This window comes from Delphinapterus leucas, chromosome X (assembly GCF_059928025.1).
Source record: "Delphinapterus leucas isolate spDelLeu-1000000601 "Yukka" chromosome X, BTC_Dleu_Yukka2, whole genome shotgun sequence".
Taxonomy (NCBI): Eukaryota; Metazoa; Chordata; class Mammalia; order Artiodactyla; family Monodontidae; genus Delphinapterus; species Delphinapterus leucas.
In genome coordinates this window covers 78,238,320-78,259,534 of record NC_143150.1, presented here as the reverse complement: position 1 = coordinate 78,259,534, position 21,215 = coordinate 78,238,320, and the positions used below count along the sequence as shown (strand labels likewise).

The window sequence follows — 21,215 nt, the reverse complement described above, 5'->3', positions numbered from 1 at the left end:
TTTTCTTTGTATTTAATTTTTGATAGTTTGATTAATATGTGTCTTGGCATGTTTCTCATTGGATTTATCCTGTATGGGACTCTCTGTGCTTCCTGGACTTGATTAACTATTTCCTTTCCCATATTAGGGAAGTTTTCAACTATAATCTCTTCAAATATTTTCTCAGTCCCTTTCTTTTTCTCTTCTTCTTCTGGGACCCATATAATTCGAATGATGTTTTGTTTAATGTTGTCCCAGAGGTCTCTGAAACTGTCCTCAGCTCTTTGCATTCTTTTTTCTTTATTCTGCTCTGCAGTGGTTATTTCCACTACTTTATCTTCCAGGTATCTTATCCTTTCTTCTCCCTCAGTTGTTCTGCTATTGATCCCTTCTTGAGTATTTTTAATTTTATTTATTGTGTTGTTCATTGTTGTTTGTTTCCTCTTTAGTTCTTCCACGTCCTTGTTAAATGTTTATTGCATTTTCTTTATTCTATTTCCAAGATTTTGCATCAACTTTACTATCATTATTCTGAATTCTTTTCCAGGTAGACTGCGTATTTCCTCTTCATTTGTTAGGTCTGGTGGGTTTTTATCTTGCTCCTTCATCTGCTGTGTGTTTTTCTCTCTTCTCATTTGGCTTATCTTACTGTGTTTTCAGTCTCCTTTTTGCAGGCTGCATGTTCATAGTTTCTGTTGTTTTTGGTGTCTGTCTCCAGTGGCTAAAATTAGTTCCGTGGGTTGTGTAGGCTTACTGGTGGAGGGGACTAGTGCCTGTGTTCTGGTGGATGAGGCTGGATATTGTCTTTCTGGTGGGCAGGTCCACATCTGGTGTTTTTTTTTGTGGTGTCTGTGGCCTTTTTATTATTTTAGGCAGCCTCTCTGCTAATGGGTGGTGTTGTGTTCCTGTCTTGCTAGTTGTTTGGATAGGGTGACCAGCACTGTAGCTTGCTCATCATTGAGTGAAGCTGAGTCTTGGTGTTGAGCTGGGGATCTCTTGGAGATTTTCACCATTTGATATTACATGGAGCTGGGGGGTCTCTTGTGGACCAGTGTCCTGAAGTTGGCTCTCCCACCTCAGAGGCACAGCACTGACTCCTGTCTGGAACACCAAGAGCCATTCATCCACATGGCGCAAAATAAAAGGGAGAAAAAGTAGACAGAAAGAAAGAAAGAGGATAATATAAAATAAAATAAAGATAAAATAAAATTATTAGACTAAAAAATAATTATTAAGAAAAAATATTTAAGTAAAGAATTACAGATGGACACAACCCTAGGACAAATTGTGAAAGCAACTCTATACAGACAAAATCTGACACAGAAGCATACACATGCACACTCACAAAAAGGGGAAAAGGGGAAAAATAATATATCTTGCTCTCAAAATCCACCTCCTCAATTTGGGATGATTCGTTGTCTATTCAAGTATTCCACAGATGCAGTGTACATCAGGTTGATTGTGGAGATTTAATCCGCTTCTCCTGAGGCTGCTGGGAGAAATTTCCCTTTCTCTTCTTTGTTCGCACAGCTCCCAGGGTTCGGCTTTGGATTTGACCCCGCCTCTGCATGTAAGACGCCTGAGGGCATTTGTTCTTCATTCAGACAGGCTGGGGTTAAAGGAGCAGCTGATTCGGGGGCTCTGGTTCACTCAGGCTGGGGGGAGGGAGGGGCACGGAGTGTGGGGTGAGCCCGCGACAGCGGCACAGGCCTGCGTGCCTTTGCAGCAGCCTGAGGCACTCCATGCATTCTCCCGGGGAAGTTGTCCCTGGACCATGGGACCCTGACAGTGGCGGGCTGCACAGGCTCCCAGGAGGGTAGGTGTGGAGAGTGACGTGAGCTCACACACAAGTTTCTTGTTGGTGGCAGCAGCAGCCCTAGCATCTCATGCCCGTCTCTGAGGTCCATGCTGTTAGCCCGAGCCTCAGCTCCCAGCCCCCGCCTGCCCCGGTGGGTGAGCAGACAAGCCTCTCGGGCTGGTGAGTGTTGGTCAGCACCAATCCTCTGTGCGGGAATCTCTCCACTTTGCCCTCTGCACCCCTGTTGCTGTGCTGTCCTCCATGGCTCTGAAGCTTCCCCCTGTGCCACCCACATTCTCCACCCGCGAAGGGGCTTCCTAGTGTGTGGAAACCTTTCCTCCTTCACAGCTCCCTCCCACTGGTGCAGGTCCTGTCCCTATTCTTTTTTCTCTGTTTTTTTCTTTTTTCTTTTGCCCTACCCAGGTACGTTGCGACTTTCTTGTCTTTTGGGAGGTCTGAGGTCTTTTGCCAGCTTTCAGTGGCTGTTCTATAGGAGCAGTTCCACGTCTAGATGTATTTCTGATGTATCTGTGGGGAGGAAGGTGATCCCTGTGTCTTACTCTTCTGCCATCTTCAGAAAGTCAGAGAAACATCTATTTAGTTCCTGTGCCCACTTTTTAAATTGAATGGTATGCTTGTTTTTTGTTTGCTTGTTTATTGTGCTATTGAGTTTTATGAGTTCATTATATATTTTAGATATTAACCCCTTATCTGATATATGATTTGCAAAATTTTTTCCCATTCTGTAGGTTACCTTTTCATTTTGTTTATTGTTCTTTTTGCTGTACAGAAGTTTTAAGTTTGATGTAGTCCCTTGTTGGTGTTTGGTTTTGTCGTTTGTGCTTTGGTATCATGCCAAGGCTAATGTCAAAGACCTTCCCTACATTTTCTTCTAGGAGTTTTATGGTTTCAGTTCTTAGTTTAAGTATTTGATCCATTTCAAGTTAATTCTTGTGTGTGGTGAAAATAGTGGTCCAATTTCATTGTTCTGCATGTATTTATCTAGTTTTCTCAACACCATTTGTTGCACAAACTATCCCTTCCCCAGTGGGTAACCTTGCTCCCTTGTCAAATATTAGTTAATCATATGTGTTCAATTCTGGGCTCTTAATTTTGTTTCATTTGTCTATGTGTCTCTTTATGCCAGTACCATAGCATTTTAATAACTATAGATTTTGTAGTGTAGTTTGAAAACAGGGGGAGTGATACCTCTGCCTTTGTTCACTTTTTTCTGAGGACTGTTTTGTCTATTCATGTTTTTTTGTGGCTTTATGTAAGTTTTAGGATTTTTTTCTATTTCTATGAAAACTTTCATTGGAATTTTGATAAGGATTGCATTGAATCTATGGCTTCAGATAGAATAGACATTTTAATAATATTAACTCCAGATCCATGAACATGGGATGTCTTTCCATTTGTTTGTATTTTCTTCAATTCCTTCCAATGAAGTCTTACAGTTTTTATGGTACAGATATTTCACTTCCTTGTTTAAACTTATTCCTAGAATTTTCTTTCTGTTACTGTGAATGAAATAATTTTCTCTATTTTTTCAGATATTTTATTTTTAGTGTGTATAAATTCAACTAACTTCTGTATGTTGATTTTACATCCTGCAACTTTACTGAATTCCTTAATTAGTTCCAACAGATTTTTGGTTGAGTCTGTGGGATTTTGCATACATAAAATCATATCATTTTCAAGTAATGACAATTTTACTTCTTTCTTGCTGATTTGGATGCATTTCTTTGCCTTGCCTGATTTGGGAGGACTTTCAGTAATATATTGAATAAGTGGTGAGAATGGGCAACCTTGTCTTTTTTCTAATTTTATAGGAAAAGCTTTCAATTTGTCCCCTTTGAGTACAGTGTTAGCTGTGGGTTTGTAGTATATGGCCTTTATCATGTTGTGGTATGTCCCTTCTATAACCAATATTTTGAGTGTTTTTATCACAAAAGGATGTTGTATGTTATCAAATGATTTTTCTGCACCTATTGAGTAGATCACATGATTTTTATCTTTCATTCTGTTAGTTTGTTATTGTATTAAATTTATTGATTTGTCTTTATTGAACCATTCTAGCATCCCAGAGATAAATCTTTCTTGGTAATGTTGTATAATCCTTTTAGTGTGTTATTGAATCTGATTTGTTAAATTTTTTAACAACTTTATTGGAGTATAATTGCTTTACAATTGTGTGTTTCTTCTTTAAAACAAATTGAATTGGCTATACACATACATATATCCCCGTATCTTCTCCGTCTTGCATCTTGCTCCCACCCTCCCTATCCCACCCCTCTAGGTGGTCACAAAGCACTGAGCTGATCTCCCTGTAATCATCAGGAATAAGGGTATATAATGCTCTTTTCTTGTAGTTTCCTTATCTGGCTTTGGTATCAGGGTAATTCTGGGCTTGTAAGTATTCCTTCCCCTTCAATATTTTGGAACATTTTGAGAAATATTGATGTTAATTCTTCTTTAAATATTAGATAGAATTTCCCAGTAAGACCTTCTGATCCTGGGGTTTTCTGTGTTTGAGGGTTTTGATTCCTCATTCCATAATTTTACTCATAATTGTCTCTTCAGATTTTTTTTGTATCTTCCTGATTCTGTTTTAGTAGGTTGTGTGTTTCTAGGAATTTAACTATTTCTTCTAGATTATCTAATTTTTTGTCATATAATTGTTCATAGTAGTCTTTTATGATTCTATGCATTTCTGTGGTATCATTTGAAATGTCTTCTCTTTCGTTTCTAATTATATCATTTGAGTCCTCTCTTTTTCATAGTCTCACTAAAGATTTCTCCATTCTATCATTTCAAAAAATCAGCTCTTAGTTTTGTTGATTCTTTTTATAGATTTTCTGTTTGCTATATCATTTATTTTCACTCTGAGCTTTATTATGTGCTTCCTTATGCTAACTTTGAGCTTAATTTGTTCTTTTCCTAGTTTACTAAGGTGTAAAGCTCAGTTGCTTTTTGAGATAATTCTAATTTCTTAATATACACATTTATCACATAAACATTTCTCTCAGAAGTACCTGTCCAGCATCCCATAGGATTTGATATATTTTATTTCCATTTTCACTTTTTTGAGATACATTTTTTTTTCATATTTTAAGTTATTTATTTATTTTTATTTTATTGGAGTATAGTTGATTTACGATGTTGTGTTACTTTCAGGTGCACATCAAAGTGACTCAGTTATACAGGTACATATATTTATTCTTTTTTAGATTCTTTTCTCATGTATGTTATCACAGAATATTGAATAGAGCTCCTTGTGCTATACAGTAGGTCCTTGTTGGTAATCTATCTTATATATAGTAGTTTCTGTGTGTTTATCCTAAGATTATTATTTATTCCTCCCCCCATGTTTCCCATTTGGTAACCATAAGTTTGTTTTCAATATCTGTAAGTCTATTTCCATTTGTAAATATGTTCGTTTATTTTCTTTTTTTAAAAAAAATTAGATTCCACTTATGAGTGATATCATGATACTTGTCTTTGTCTGCCTTACTTCACTTAGTATGATAATCTCTAGGTTCATCCATGTTGCTGCAAATGGCATTATTTCATTCTTTTTTATGGCTGATTAGTATTCCATTGTGTATATGGAATAGTATATATAGTATAGCAACGTTTTTATCTATTCCTCTGTCAATGGACATTTAGGTTTCTTCCATGTCTTGATTATTGTAAATTTTGCTGCAATGAACATTGTGGTGCATGTATCTGTTTGAATTATGGTTTTCTCCGGATACATGCCAAAGAGTGGGATTGCTGGGATATATGGTAGTTCTATTTTAGTTTTTTTTTTAAATTAGTTTATTTATTTATTTATTTATGTCTGCATTGGGTCTTCATTGCTGCATGCAGGCTTTCTGTATTTGCAGTGAGTGGGGGCTACTCTTCATTGTGGTTCGTGAGCTTCTCATTGTGGTGGCTTCTCTTGTTGTGGAGCACTGGCTCTAGGCATGTGGGCTTCAGTAGCTGTGGCACGCAGGCTCAGTAGTTGTGTCTCATAGGCTCTAGAGTGCAGGCTCAGTAGTTGTGGCACACAGGCTTAGTTGCTCCGCAGCATGTGGGATCTTCCCAGACTGGGGCTGGAACCCATGTCCCCTGCATTGGCAGGTGGATTCTTAACTTCTGTGCCACCAGGGAAGTCCTCTATTTTAGTTTTTTAATGAACCACCATACTGTTCTCCATCTTGATTGTACCAATTTACATTCCCTCCAACAGTGTAAGAGGGTTTCCTTTTCTGCACACCCTCCCAAGCATTTACTGTTATAGACATTTTGCTGATGGCCATTCTGACTGGTGTACTTTGATTTTACTTTACTTGCATTGTACTTTTGATTTGCATTTCTCTGATAATTAGTGATGTCAAGCATCTTTTCATGTGCTTTTTGACCATCTGTATGTCTTTTTTAGAGAAACGTCTATTTAGATATTCTGCCCATGTTTTAATTAGGTGGCTTTTTTTTTTTGAACTGCATGTGCTATTTTTATCTTTTGGAGATTAATCCTTTGTTGGCCACTTTGTTTGCAAATATTTTCTCCCATTCTGTGGGTTGTCTTTGGTTTTGTTTATGGCTTCCTTTGCTGTGCAGAAGCTTTTGAGTTTAATTAGGTACGATTTGTTTATTTTGTTTTTATTTTCATTAATCTAGGAGGTGGATCAAAAAAGATATTGCTGAGATTTATGTTAGAGAGTATTCTGCTTATGTTTTCCTCTAAGAGCTTTATAGCATCTGACCTTGCATTTAGGTCTTTGACCCATTTCATGTTTATTTTTGTCTACGGTGTTAGTGTCTAATTTCAGAGTTTTTTGGGTTTTTTTGCTGCATTGAGTCTTCATTGCTGTGCATGGGCTTTCTCTAGTTGTGGCAAGTGGGGCCTACTCTTTGTTGTGGTGCACAGGCTTCTCCTTATGGTGGCTTCTCTTGTTGCGGGGCACAGGGTCTAAGCATGTGGGCTTCAGTAGTTGTGGCATGCAGGCTCAGTAGTTGTGGCTCTCAAAAGTTGTGACAGTGGATGTCCTTGCCTTATTCCTCATCCTAGATGGAATGCTTTCAAATTTTCACCATTGAGAATGATGTTAGCTGTGGTTTTTTTATATATGGCCTATATTATGATGAGGTAAGTTCCCTCTATGCCCACTTTCTGGAGAGATTTTACTTTAAAAGGGTGTTGAATTTTGTCAAAACCTTTTTTTGTATCTATTGAGGTGATCGTATGGTTTTTATTTTTCTGTTTGATAATATAGTGTGTCACACTGATTGAATTGTGGATATTAAAGAATCCTTGCTTTCCTGGGATAAACCCCACTTGATCATGGTGTATGGTCCTTTTAATGTGCTATTGGATTCTGTTTGCTAGTATTTTGCTGAGGATTTTCACATCTATGTTCATCAGTGATACTGGCCTATAGTTTTCTTTTTTGTGGTATCTTTTTCTGGTTTTGGTATCAGGGAGATTGTGGCCTCATAAAATGAGCTTGGGAGTGTTTCTTCCTCTGCAATTATTTGGAAGACTTTCAGAAAGATAGGTGTTAACTCTTCTCTAAATGTTTGAAAGACTTTGCCTGTGAAGCCATCTGGCCCTGGGATTTTGTTTGTTAGAAGTTTTTAAATCACGGTTTCAATTTTAGTACCTGTGATTGGTCTGTTCATATTTTCCATTTCTTCCTGATTCAGTCTTGGTAGGTTGCATCTTTTTAATAATTTGTCCATTTCTTCTAGGTTGTCTGTTTTATTGGTATATTTTTTTGTAGTAGTCTCTTATCTTTTGGATTACTGTTGTGCCAGTTTTAATTTCTTCTTTTTCATTTCTACTTATTTTTTTTGGATGGAGATTTTATTTGATGACTTTAAGATCCTTTCATTCTTGAGAATTGAGGGATATTGTTTTCCCATTCCAAAATTAGTCACAACTGATGTTTGACATGCTATGGAATTTTCATGTGATATGTATTCTCCTCTTCATTGGTTGTCTCATCTCTTTCTTTTTTGAATCCAAACTTCTAGAATTAGTGTTCTCAACTATGTCCTCTAAGTTCCAGTTTCCTAGCTTCACCTCAACTAAGAGAAATCAAGCTTTTGTGTTTATCATGTCACTGAAATGGCACTGGTTTTTCCTTCTCTTGTGTTTCCTGCCTAGAGAAGTTCTTTTAGCATTTGTTGCAAAGCTGGTTTGGTCGTGCTAAATTCTTTTACCTTCTTCTTGTGTGTAAATGCTTTAGTTTCTCTGTGAAATCTGAATAGATCTTTGCTGGGTAGAGTAATGTTGGTTGTAGGTTTTTCCCTTTCACCACTTTAAATATGTCCTGCCACTCCCTTCTAGCTTGCAGAGTTTCTGCTGAAAGATCAGCTGTTAACCTTATGGGGATTCCCTTGAATATTATTTGTTGTTTTACCCTTGCTGCTTTTAATATTTTTGTTTGTATTTAATTTTTGATAGTTTGATTAATATGTGTCTTGGCATGTTTTTCCTTCGACTTATCCTGTATGTGACTCTCTGTGCTTCCTAGACTTGATTGACTATTTCCTTTCCCATATTAGGGAAGTTTTCAACTATAATCTCCTCAAATATTTTCTCAGTCCCTTTCTTTTTGTCTTCTTCTTCTGGGACCCCTATAATTCGAATGTTGGTGCATTTAATGTTGTCACAGAGGTCTGAAACTATCCTCAATTATTTTCATTATTTTTTCTTTATTCTTCTCTGTGGTAGTGATTTCCACTATTTTATCTTACAGGTCACTTATCTGTTCTTCTGCCTCCGTTATTCTGCTATTGATTCCTTCTAGAGAATTTTGAATTTCATTTATTTTGTTGTTCATCATTGTTTGTTTGTCATTTAGTTATTCTAGGTCCTTGTTAAATGTTTCTTTTATTTTTTCCATTCTATTTCCAAGATTTTGGATCATCTTTACTATCATTACTCTGAATTCTTTTTCAGGTAAACTGCCTATTCCCTCCTCATTTGTTTGGTCTGGTGGGTTTTTACCTTGCTCCTTCATTTGCTGTGTGTTTCTCTGTCTTTTCATTTTGTTTAACTTACTATATTTGGGGTCTCCTTTTCACAGGCTTCAGGATCATAGTTCCCATTGTTTTTGGTGTCTGCCCCCAGTGGGTACATTTGGTTCAGTGGGTTGTGTAGGCTTCCTGGTGCAGAGAACTGGTGCCTGTGTTCTGGCGGATGAGCCCAGATCATGTTTTTCTGATGCGTAGAACCACATTCAGCGATGTTTTTGGGGGTGTTTTTGACCTTATTATGATTTGAGGCAGCCTCTCTACTAATGGGTGGGGTTGTGTTCCTGTCTTGTTGTTTGGCATGTGGTGTCCAGCACTGTAGTTTGCTGATCATTGAGTGGATCTAGGTCTTAGCACTGAGATGGAGATCTCTGGGAGCGCTTTCACTATTTGATGTTATGTGGAGCTGGGAGGTCTCTGGTGGACCAGTGTCCTGAACTCAGCTCTCCCACCTCATAGGCTCAGCCATGACACCTGGCCAGAGCACGAAGACCCTGTCAGCCACATGGCTTAGAAGAAAAGGGAGAAATAAAGGAAGAAAGAAAGAAAGAAAGAAAGAAAGAAAGAAAGAAAGAAGGAAAGAAGGAAAGGAGAGAAAGAGAAAGAAAGGAAGAAAGAAGTAAAATAAAACAAAGTTATTCAAATAAAAATATTAACAATAAAAAAATTTAAAAATAATTTAAAAAAGAAAGAAAGAAAGGAGAGCAACCAAACCAATAAACAAAGCCACCAATGATAACAAGCACTAAAAACTATACAAAGAAAAAAAAAAGACAGACAGAATCCTAGGACAAATGGTAAAAGCAAAGCTCTACAGACAAAATCACAAAAAGAAGCATACACATACACACTCATAGAAAGAGAAAAAGGGGAAAAAAAGATATATATATAAAAAGGAAGAGAGCAACCAAATCAATAAAATCTACCAATGATAATAAGCTCTAAATACTAAACTAAGATAAACATAAAACCAGAAACAAATTAGATGCAGAAAGCAAACACCAAGTCTACAGTTGCTCTCAAAGTCCACTGCCTCAATTTTGGGATGATTTGTTGTCTCTTCAGGTATTCGACAGATGCAGGGTACATCAAGTTAATTGTGGAGATTTAATCCACTGCTCCTGAGGCTCCTGGGAGATATTTCCTTTTCCCTTCTTTGTTCGCACAGCTCCTGGAGTTCAGCTTTGGATTTATCTCCGCTTGTGCATGTAGGTTTCCTGAGAGCCTCTGTTCCCCACCCAGACACGAGGGGGTTAAAGTACAACCTGATTAGGGGGCTCTGGCTCACTCAGGCTTGGGGGAGGGAGGGTTATGGAATGCAGGGTAAGCCTACAGCAGCAGAGGCCAGCATGACATTGCAGCAGCCTGAGGTGCGCCATGTGTTCTCCTGGGGAAGTTGTCCCTGGATCACGGCACCCTGGCACTGGTGTGCTGTGCAGGCTCCCAGGAGGGGAGGTGTGGATAGTTACCTGTGCTTTCACACAGGCTTCTTGGTGGCTGAAGCAGCAGCCTTAGCGTTTCATGCCCGTCTCTGGTGTCCACACCGATAGCCGTGGCTCGCGCCTGTCTCTGGCACTTGTTTGAGTGGTGCTCTGAATCACCTCTCCTTGCACACCCTGAAACAATGGTCTCTCACCTCTTAGGCAGTTCCATGCTTTTTCCCAGCCTCCCTCCCGCCTAGCTGTGGTGCACTATCCCTCTTCAGGCTGTGTTCACACAGCCAACCCCAGTCCTCTCCCTGGGATCTGACCTCCGAAATCTGAGCCTCTTCTCCCAGCTCATGCCTGCTCCAGCAGGTGAACAGTCAAGCCTCTCAGGCTGGTGAGTGCTGGTCAGCACCTATCCTCTATGTGGGAATCTCTCCTCTTTGTCTTCTGCACCCCTATTGCTGTGCTCTCTTCTGTGGCTCTGGAGCCTCCACCTCCCACCACCACCCCATGTCCACCAGTGAAGGGGCCTCCTAGTGTGTGGAAACATTTCCTCCTTCACAGTTCCCTCCCAGAGGTGCAGGTCCTGTCCCTATTCTTTGGTCTCTGTTTCTTCTTTTGCCCTACCCAGGTACGTGGGGAATTTATTTCCTTTTGGGAAGTCTGAGGTCTTCTGCCAGCATTCAGTAGGTGTTCTGTAGGAGTTGTTCCACATGTAGATGTATTTCTGATGTATTTGTAGTGAAGAAGTTGATCACCACGTCTTACTCCTCTGCCATCTTGTAGGTCCCCCCTCTACTGTTATTGATTTGAGTCCTCTCCCTTCTTTTGTTGGTGAGTCTGGCTAAAAATTTATCAATATTTTTTATCTTCTCAAAGAACCAGCTTTTAGTTTTGTTGATATTTTCTATAGTTTTCATTGTCTATTTTTCATTTATTTCTGCTCTGATCTTTATGATTTCTTTCCTTCTACTAACTTTGGGTTTTGTTTGTTCCTCTTTCTCTTGTTGCATTAGGTGTAAGGTTTGTTTTTTTTTACTTGAGATTTTTCTTGTTTCCTGAGGTAATATTGTATCCCTATAAACTTCTCTCTTTGAACTGGTTTTTCTGTGTCCCAAAGGTTTTGGATCATCGTGTTCTTGTTGTCATTTGTCTCTCTGTGTTTTTTGATTTCCTCTTCAATTTCTTCAGTGATCCATTGGTTGTTTAGTAACATATTGTTTTGCCTCCACATATTTGTGTTTTTCACACTTTATTTTCCTCTAATTTCTTTATAATCACATATCGCTGTGGGCCGAAAAGATGCTTGGTATGATTTCAATTTTTCTAAGTTTATCGAGGCTTGATTTGTTACCCAAGATGTGATCTATCCTGGAGAACGTTTCGTGTGCACTTGAGAAGAAAGTACATTCGGCTGCTTTTCGAGGGAATGCTCTATAAATATCAATTGTGTCCATCTAGTCTAATGTTTCATTTAAGGCCTGTGTTTCCTAATTGATTTTCTGTCTGGATGATGTGTCCATTGATGAAAGTGGGGTATTAAAGTTCCCCACTAATATCATGTTACTGTCAATTTCTCCTTTTATGGCTGTTAGCATTTGCCTTATTTATTGAGGTGATCCTATGTTGAGTGTATATATATTTACAATTGTTATATCTTCTTGGATTGATCCTTTCATCATTATGTAGTGCCCTTCTTTGTTTCTTGTAACAGTCTTTATTTTAAAGTCTATTTTGTGTAATATGAATATTGCTACTCCTGCTTTTTTAAATTTCCATTTTCATGGAATATTTTTCCTTATTCTCACTTTCAGTCTGTATGTGTCCCTAGATCTGAAGTTGGTCTCCTCTAGACAGCATGTATATGGGTCTTTTTTTGTATCCATTCAGCCAGTCTGTGTCTTTTGGTAGGAGCATTTAATCCATTTACATTTAAGGTAATTATCGATATGAATGTTCTTATTACCATTTTGTTAATTGTTTTGGATTTGTTTTTGAAGGTCTTTTTTCTTCCCTTCCTCTTTTGTTCTCTTCTCTCATGATTTAATGTCTATCTTTAGTGATATGTTTGGTTGCTTTTTCTTTTTTGTGTGTGTATCTATTGTAGATTTTTGGTTTTCAGTTCTCACGTGGTTTTGCTATAACATTCTGTATATGAAAAAGATTATTTTAAGTTGCTGATGTCTAAATTTCAAATGCATTTCCAATATCTTGCATTTGTACTCTCCTCTCACAATTGCTGGTTTTGATATTATGTTGTGTGTGGATGATTTTTTACCTTTACTTTGTGTTTGCCTTTACTATTGAGCTTCCTAATTCATAATTTTCTTGGTTTTAGTTGTGGCCTCTTCTTTTCTACCTAGAGAAGATCCTTTTAGGATTTATTGTAACTCTGGTTTGGTGGTACTGAGTTCTCTTAAATTTTGCTTGTCTGTAATACTTTTGATTATTCCATTGAATCTGAATGAGATCCTTTCTGGGTAGAGTTTTCTTGGTTGTACGTTTTTCCCTTTCATCACTTTAAATATATCATGCCACTCCCTTCTGACCTGTAGATTTTCTTTTGAAAAATCCACTGATAACCTTAGGGTTCCATTGTATATTATTTGTTACTTTTCCCTTGTTGCTTTTAGTATTTTTTGCCTTTAACTTTTGTCAGTTTGATTAATATGTGTCTCAGTGTGTTTCTCCTTGCATTTATGTTGTATGGGACTCTGCCCTTCCTGGACTTGAGTGACTCTTTTATTTCCCATGTTAGGTAAACTTAAGGCTATAATCTCTTCAAATATTTCTCAGGCTCTTTCTCTCTCTCTTCTCCTTCTGGGATCCCTATAACGTGAATGGTTTAATATTCTCCTTGATGTCTCTGAGACTTCCCTCATTTCTTTTCATTCCTTTTTCTTTGTTCTGTTCCATGGCAGTGATTTCCAACATTCTGTCTTCCAGCTCACTTATTCATTCTTCTGCCTCAGTTATTCTTCTATTGATTTCTTCTGGTGTATTTTTCATTCCATTTATTGTATTGTTCATCTCTGTTTATTCTTTAAAACTTCAAGCTCTTTATTAAACATCTCTTGTAACTTCTCAGTCTGTGCTTCCATTCTTTTTCTGAGATCTTGAATCATCTTTACTATCATTACTCTGAATTATTTTTCAGTTAGGTTCCCTATCTACTCTTTATTTAGTTTTTCTTGTGGGTTTTTGTGTTGTTCCTTCATCTGAAACATATTTCTCTGCAGTCTCTTTTTATCTGACTTTCTGTGTTTGTGGATTCCTTTCTGCTGGCTGGAGGACTATAGCTCCTCTTGCTTCTGGTGTCTTCCCGCTGGTGGGTTAGGTTAGTCATGAAGCTTGTGGTTGCTTCCTGATGGGAGGAAATTGTGCCTGCCCACTGGTTCATGGAGCTGGGTCTTGTCCCTCTGGTGCGCAAGGCTATGTCAAGAGGTGTGTCTATAAGTGGCTGTGAGCTCAATATGGCTTTAGGCACCCTGTATGGTGATGAGTGGGCCTGTGTTCTTATCTTGCTGGTGGTTTGGCCTGAGGTGTTCCAGCACTGGAGCCTGTAGGCTGCTTGGTAGGGCCAGGCCTTGATGCCAAAATTGCAATCTCTGATAGAGCTCACACTGATCAATATTCTCTGGGGCTTTTGCCACTAGTGTCCTTGCCCCCACAGTGAACCACAGCTGACTCCTACCTCCCCAGGAGACCCTCCAAGGTCATAGGTAGGCCCACCCCTGGCTCCTATGGAGTTACTGCTTTGTGCTGGGTCTCAATGTATGTGAAACCTTGTGCATGCCCTCCAAGAATCGAGTCTGTTTCTCCCAGTCCTATGGAACTCTTGCACTTAAGATCTGCTGGCTTTCAAAGCCAAATGCTTTGGGGATTTCTCCTCCCAATGACAGACCCTCAGGCTGGCGAGGGTGAAATGGGGCTCAGGACTCTCTCTCTTGTGGGAGAACCTGTGTGATATAATTATTTTCCAGTTTGTGGGTTGCCCACCCACAATGTATGGGATTTGATTATGTCACAAAAGCTCCCCTCCTTCTATCTTGTTGTGGCTTGCTCTTTTTCTTTGAATGTAAAATATATATTTTTGTAGGTTCCAGTTATTTTTATTGAAGATTGTTCAGCAGTTAGTTGTGATTTTGGTGTTTTCCCGAGAGGAGGTGAGCTCAAGTCGTTCTATTCAGCATTCTTTGCTGGAATTGAGGGGCTGCTTTTAGTTTGGATGCTTGCTGCCTCCTTCTTCAGCATGTGCTGGCCATTATCTCCTGATGGGGTGTTCAGGTAAAATGGCTCTTGCATGCTCCCAGGATACTGGGAGTAGGGTCTGACACCTGCTCAAGCATCTCCTATAGACGGCTCTTCTCCACACTTTCTCAGGATAGCAGGGACAAGGCCTGGCACCTGCTCACAGATTTCCTAGTGGAGACTACTATCTGCACCCTCCTGTGACAGCAGGGGCAGGGCCTGGCTCCTTCTTGCAGATTTCCTATGTGAAAACGCTATCCATGCCCTTTCAGGACAGTGGGGGCAGGGTCTGGCTCCTGCTCACTGATTTCCTAGGGGTGGGCACTATCTGCCCTCCCAGGACAGTGGGGGCAAGGCATGGTCCCTGCTTGAAGATTTCCTATAGGCAGATGTTATCCGTGCCTTCCTGGGAAAGCAGAGGCGGGGCCTAGTGCCTGCTCCCAGGTCTCATAACAGTGCTGGTACCCAGCTCTGGAGCCCATGATGACTCAGTGACTTGTGCCCACCCCCAGAGCTCATGTAGGTGGTGTCCTTTTGCCTGGGAGTGCTCACAGGGAAAGAAGCTCTTATGGTGGTCCCACCCCTCTCCTCATGCTCTCCCCAATAATGGCACCTTACCTCTCTGGCAGGCCCAGGCTTCTTCTAAGTACACCATCAGTTACCACAGCCCAGTCTCCTCAGGCTGTTTCCATGCAAGCCAACCCTGATCCTCTCCCTGGATCTGGTCTCTGAAGCCTGAGCTTCAGCCCCCAGCACTCACCTGCACCAACAGATGAGTGTCTCAGTCTGGGGATCACAGGGAGGCGGTGCTGAACTTCTGTGCAGGGTACTTTCCATTTTGCCTTCCACTAACCGGTTGCTGTGCTCTCCTCCTAGGCTCTGAAGCTCCTCCTCCATCCAGTCTCGTCTCCCCACCAGTGAGGAGACTTCCATGGGTGTGGGAGCCTTTCCTCCTTCACAGCTTCGTCCCTGTGGTGCAGGCACCATTCCAATTCCTTCTTTTTCTTTTCCCTTTACTCCTACCCAGTTACGTAGTGGTTTTCTTTGTTTCTTTTTTTTTTTTTTTTTGGAAGTCTGAGGTCTTCTGTTGGCATTCAATAGCTGTTCTATGTGAATCGTTCCACTTGTAGATGTACTCTTAATATTTTTGTGGGAGAAGGTGAGCTCCATGTAATACTCCTCCACTATCTTCATCCCCCTCTCTGAGTTATTATTTTTTTTTGGCTGTCATCCTTTGAATGGAGGGAGATACAAATGCATTAATGCCAAAGAATGCTTTACATACTCATTAGCATAGTGATTAATGTTAATTGAGGGATACACAATGTGTTAAACCTCAAAAACTACAAAGTTTCCTGCAACATAAGATAATGGAAACGCTCCTTCTTAAGTTTTTCCCGCCACCTTTACTTTTAAAGTTCTAAATGGTATCTTGGGAACTAAAAAATAATAGGCTAGTTTCAGCTGTGGTTCAAGAATTCTAATGAAGCGGTATGGCAATGACACTGGGACTGTGAAATTTCCCCAAAAGGGCTTTCTAGATGACCACAAGTACAAACTTTAAAAGTATTTCCAATAAGGGCTTCCGTGGTGGTGCAGTGGTTGAGAGTCCGCCAGCTGATGCAGGGGACACGGGTTCGTGCCCTGGTCCGGGAAGATCCCACATGCCGTGGAGCAGCTGGGCCCGTGAGCCATGGCTGCTGAGCCTGCATGTCCGGAGCCTGTGCTCCGCAACGGGAAAGGCCACAACAGTGAGAGGCCCATGTACTGCAAAAAAAAAATAGTATTTCCAATAACACATAGGCAAGTTAAGTGGCTTAATAATTTAAATGCCTGGAAAGCACCTAAGATATCTCGTCTTAGAGAATTTTAAAACATGGTATAAGTACCATTTATGGCCTACAGAGAAACTTTTTAAAGCATGGACATAACTTTAAGGATACCAAGGAAACATCAGTAGTTTTCATAAAGCTTCAATAAACACCCCAAGGCATAAGTGTTCAAAACAGCCTATTCACTAAAATGTCACTGCATTATACTTTTAGAGGTATAAGTATGCTATGCTTGCAGTGAGAGGACATTTAATTTATGCTTAGGTGTCAAATTCATCTTCCATTTACACAGGATGCACCAATAACACTTAGGATAGTGAATAGTTCAAGTACTACATTTCCAACATGTCTTGCCTTTTGCTTTTTGATTATTCAGCCCTGGGACTCTTCTGCCTGTAGTTTTTCAGAATATTTTGAAAGAGACTAGGACTACCCTGAATATAGACTTCAAGTAATATTGAGCCCTTCTGAAAGAGCTGTCTAGATACTTTAATAATAACGTTTAGAGAAGGGAATAAAGACAAAACCTGCAGTAACTGAGTTTCTTTCAAAAGAAGAAAAATAACGTTGAACCTGGCACGTAAGCTAAAATGTTTTGTAATTAATGTCAAAATTTGCCAGGATTGTTAATACATATTTTGGTAAGAAAAAAACACTATATTGGCAAGGTTAATTATTTGTGTGCGATATATTGTATATTAATGAAACAGAAGAATTTACCAGTAATGGAAGAAAACCCACAGCAAGGGAAGCATCCAAAGAAGGGCAATCAAAAAGTTAGGTAAGTTTACTAGCTTTAGAATACAAAACACACCTTAATTATAGAACTATTTCATTTTTAAAACTTCAGTTTTTTAATGTACTTCTAATAACAACCTCATCTAAGGAGCCATGGAGGCTTATGAAGAAGACCTAGCCACTAAGATGCTGTGTTTCTAGTGTAGGGGTGAATTAATGCTGCTATAAGAAGAAACTGAATCACATCAGCATCAACAAACAGCCTTTTTCTTTTACACAGTAACTCATAATTTGATGACATTATTTCTCTTCATTAGTTCAAAATTAGGCAGGAAAGGAACTACATCAGACCCAGAAACACAATGATTTGGCAAGCCACAGTCACTCAGCTCATGGATTTGTGATAATCTGCAGAAAATTTGCTTGACTCTAGTACTCCATTTTTTCACATCTGTAAAGGAGTTCGATACAACCTTTTTTAAAAATCAACTTTAAACTGCAAACAGGCAAAGAGATCACGAACTGCTTGGGGGGGGGGGGCGCTGTAAAGGGCTGGGGGAAAGTTGTGTTCCTCCTGTAGGGCCAATTAAGTAACACTTCCTTGGCCTTCTTTCGAAGTAGCCACTTGTTTTCTCCTGAGGATAACTGGCTAAAATTTCCTGTCTTCTTTCCTGGCAAGACCCAGTCAGCTGTGTTAAAGCGAAGCCAGGAAGTGGCCGAGAGGCTTGTAAGCTTTTGTTTGCAAGCTCTGTCCTTGGTAAGAGGCACTTCCTTGGGACATCCCTCTTTGCATGAGGGAGTAATGAGCCACTCTGACAAGGGACTGTTGTTTATGACTTAGAAGGAATAAGCAATTCTAGAAGAAGCCATTTCCTTTGGTGCCTTAGCTTGTTCTGTTGTCTCTTTTCTGAATGGACAGGGCCACATATTCAGGGAATCTTTATGTTTCTCAGGTTCAAGTTTTGGTTCCACAGGCATACCATTTTTATCCTTTCCTTCTTTCTTCAGAACCCATTTACACAGAGCTTCCTTCTCACAAGTTTCATCACACATGCACTCTGCAAAGCTTATACAGGGCTCATTGGCTTTGCAGACCTCCTCTACTTTATATGGGTCTTGATGGTCCTGAACAAGCCAATCCTCAGTAATCACACTGGGAGCAGACATGAGTTTATTGGACTTCAAGTGGTTATTCAGGCACTTCAGACTGACCAGATTTTCAGTCTCCACACCTTTGGGCAATTGGTACAGGAATCAGGCTTGGCAAGCCAATCATACACACTATAGGACTCCTGGTAACACCTGGAACAAGAGCTTAAACTTCTCACTGGTTTCACATCTGCCATTCCCAGACTTCTCAAGCTTATGGGATTCCTGGGGAGTCACCAGCCAATCAGAAAGGTCCATCTCATCTTGATCAAGAAGCCCTAGATCTCCAACCTTTTCAATTTCAATGGAGTAAGAACTGGTAGTAGAATAGCTGTTACACTTTTGGTAACTTGGTTTTTCAGAAACTTCTTGTTGCTGACTCTTGTGGAGACAGTTTTCCAAGCCCTTTAGGTTGCCCCAGACATTATTGAAGAAACTGCAGTCCCTGGCAGAAGTCTGACTATTCTCCAAGGTCTGCTTTTTGGGTGATCCAGTCCTGGAGATTGGTGCTGGGTATGTAAGAAGCCTGGTGACAATTGGCAGGTTTGCTACCAAGGAACCATTCGCTGATAATGACAGCTGTGGTGCTGGATGCTGAGTTATGCTCTGACAATGGTATATAGGCTCTTTTCTCCAGGAAAGACCGAATATCTGATGAACTAGCATAAGCCATAAAGTGTTCAGGAATTTCAATGGTCTTGAGAGACCCAAATATGGTGATAGCCTGGCGCAGGGCAGTTATGTTGGCTTCAAAGAGTAGGACAGTGGTACCTTTAAGTTTGAGGGTCAAACTTCCCAGTCTGTCCAGGCACACGGAGACTTGATTGGCTAGATCTTTGTTTTGGGTGCAATCCAGTTGATGAATAAGACAACTGAACTGGCCCAGTAACCAGTTGAGCTGCTGGGCCTGCTGCTGAAGTGCCTTCTCTTTAAGCTGATAGATGAGATCTATCTTTTCATACACCCACACCTCACAGCTTTGAAGGCATTCCAGGTGATGACTTATGCAACTGTGAATCTGGGCTTTGACCTCTCACAAGTTATCTTTAATTTGCTGTTCAGCCCAGAGAACTCCACCAATAGCAAGCTCCAAATCCCTCTGTACATCACAACACCTCAAAAGGGGTTCTCTATTACTGGAGCAGCCTCTCTGGTCCTGTGAGGTACTCATTCTTCTCCCTGTTCCATCTAACGCCAAGTAAGGCATTTCTAGTTCAAAAGCAACAGTGACTCATGCAACTTTCCAGGTTTCCCAACACTTCCTAGAAGCACAGTCACCCTAAGAAACCTGGGTCCCATCCTTCCTGGAAGCCACAGCCTACAATTCGCTCTCCACTTCAGAGCAGGCAAGGGCACCACTCAGTACACATGCACACAGCCATGGCTGCAGGGCCCATTCTTGGCCCAGCAAGGCAAGCCCACCCCTTGGGCTCCTGCTGTGGTGCTGAGCTGCCAGAGGTAACTCACAGGCCAGGTCCCTGCCATTCCAGCTTCCTGGCAAGCAGGAGGTTGCTTTATCCAGGACTGGGGTAAGGAAGGTCCCTGAGCCTGCAGGCTGTGCCCTGCCCCTCCCATGCACCTGGCAGTGGCCCATGGGCAGAATTAGGATACTTTTATATTTCCCTTTTGATTTCTTTTCTGACTCATTGGTTCTACAGAAGTGTCATTTAGTTTTCACATATGTGTAGATTTTCCACATTTCCTCCTGTTGATTTCTAGTTTTATATCATTGTGGTCAGAAAGGATTGTTGGTATGAGTTCCTTCTTCTTAAATTTCCTAAGACTTGTTTTGTGTCCTATCACATGACCTATCCTGGAAAGTGTTCCCTGTGCACTTGAGAAGAGTGCGTATTTTGATGCTGTTTTATGGAATAGTCTACATAGGTCTAAGTCCATTTTGTCTAAATTTATGGCTCAATTCCACCATTTCTTTGTAGATTTTCTGAGTGGAGGATCTATCAGTTGTTGATACTGGGTTATGAAGTCCCCTAGTATTATTGTATTGCTGTCTATTTCTCCCTTTAGATCTGTTAGTGTTTGTTTAACATAATTAGGTGTTCTGATGTTGGGTGCATGTATATTTATGATTGTTGTGTCATCTTGATATATTGTCCCTTTATCATTATATAATTACCTTGTCTATTGTTACCATTTTTAGCTTAAAGTCTATTTTGTTTGATATGAGTATCTACATTTTATTTTTGTTTACACTTCCATGGAATATATCCTTTTATTACAGTAAGTCCCCTATGTATGAACCTTCAAGTTGTGAACTTTCAAAGATGCATACATGCCTTTGCATGTCAAATCACATGCTAGTTAACGTGTCTGGCATACACTGTCACATGTGTGCATTCTCTACAACTGGTTGTGCTTTTGTGTACTTTACTGTACAGTAATGTATAGAGTATAGTAGTACAGTATCTTTATTTCAAGCCCAGGATGTCTGGAAGCAAGTGTAAAAGCAGCAGTGATGTAGCTGATACTGCTAAGGTGCACCAAACGATAATGTTGGAAACAAAAGTGAAAATAATTGAGAGAGTGGAGCAAGGCAAAAAGATAGTAGATGTCGCTTGTTTTTATAACATGAATCATTCAACCATCGGCACGATTCTAAAGAACAAGGACAAGATCATGGAACATGTGAAGTCTGCTGTGCCAATGATGTTGACAATAATATTGATGAAGCGTATAAAAGTGATGGAGGAAATGGAGAAACTTTTCAGAGTGTGGATGCAGGATCAGCATCAGCATCGAGTCTCACTCAGCTTAATGCTGATTCAAGAGAAAGCTAAAAGGATTTATGAAGACTTGAAGAATAAACACCGTGAAGAATCAGAAGGCACATCTTTTAATGCCAGCCATGGCTGGTTTCATTGGTTCAAGGCTAGAGCCAACCTTCACAATGTAAAAGTGGCGAGGCAGTGAGTGCAGATATGGTAGCTGCCCAGGAATTTCCTAAAATGCTTCAAGAAATTATTGATGAAGGCATATATTTACCCAAGCAGGTTT

At 40.1% G+C, this 21,215-nt stretch overlaps 1 pseudogene; it reads right to left on the bottom strand.

Moving 5' to 3' along the window:
* Positions 1-17,499: 17,499 nt before the first annotated feature.
* Positions 17,500-19,478, bottom strand: LOC111169700 (nuclear receptor coactivator 4 pseudogene; annotated as a pseudogene).
* Between the last annotated feature and the right edge of the window lie 1,737 nt (positions 19,479-21,215).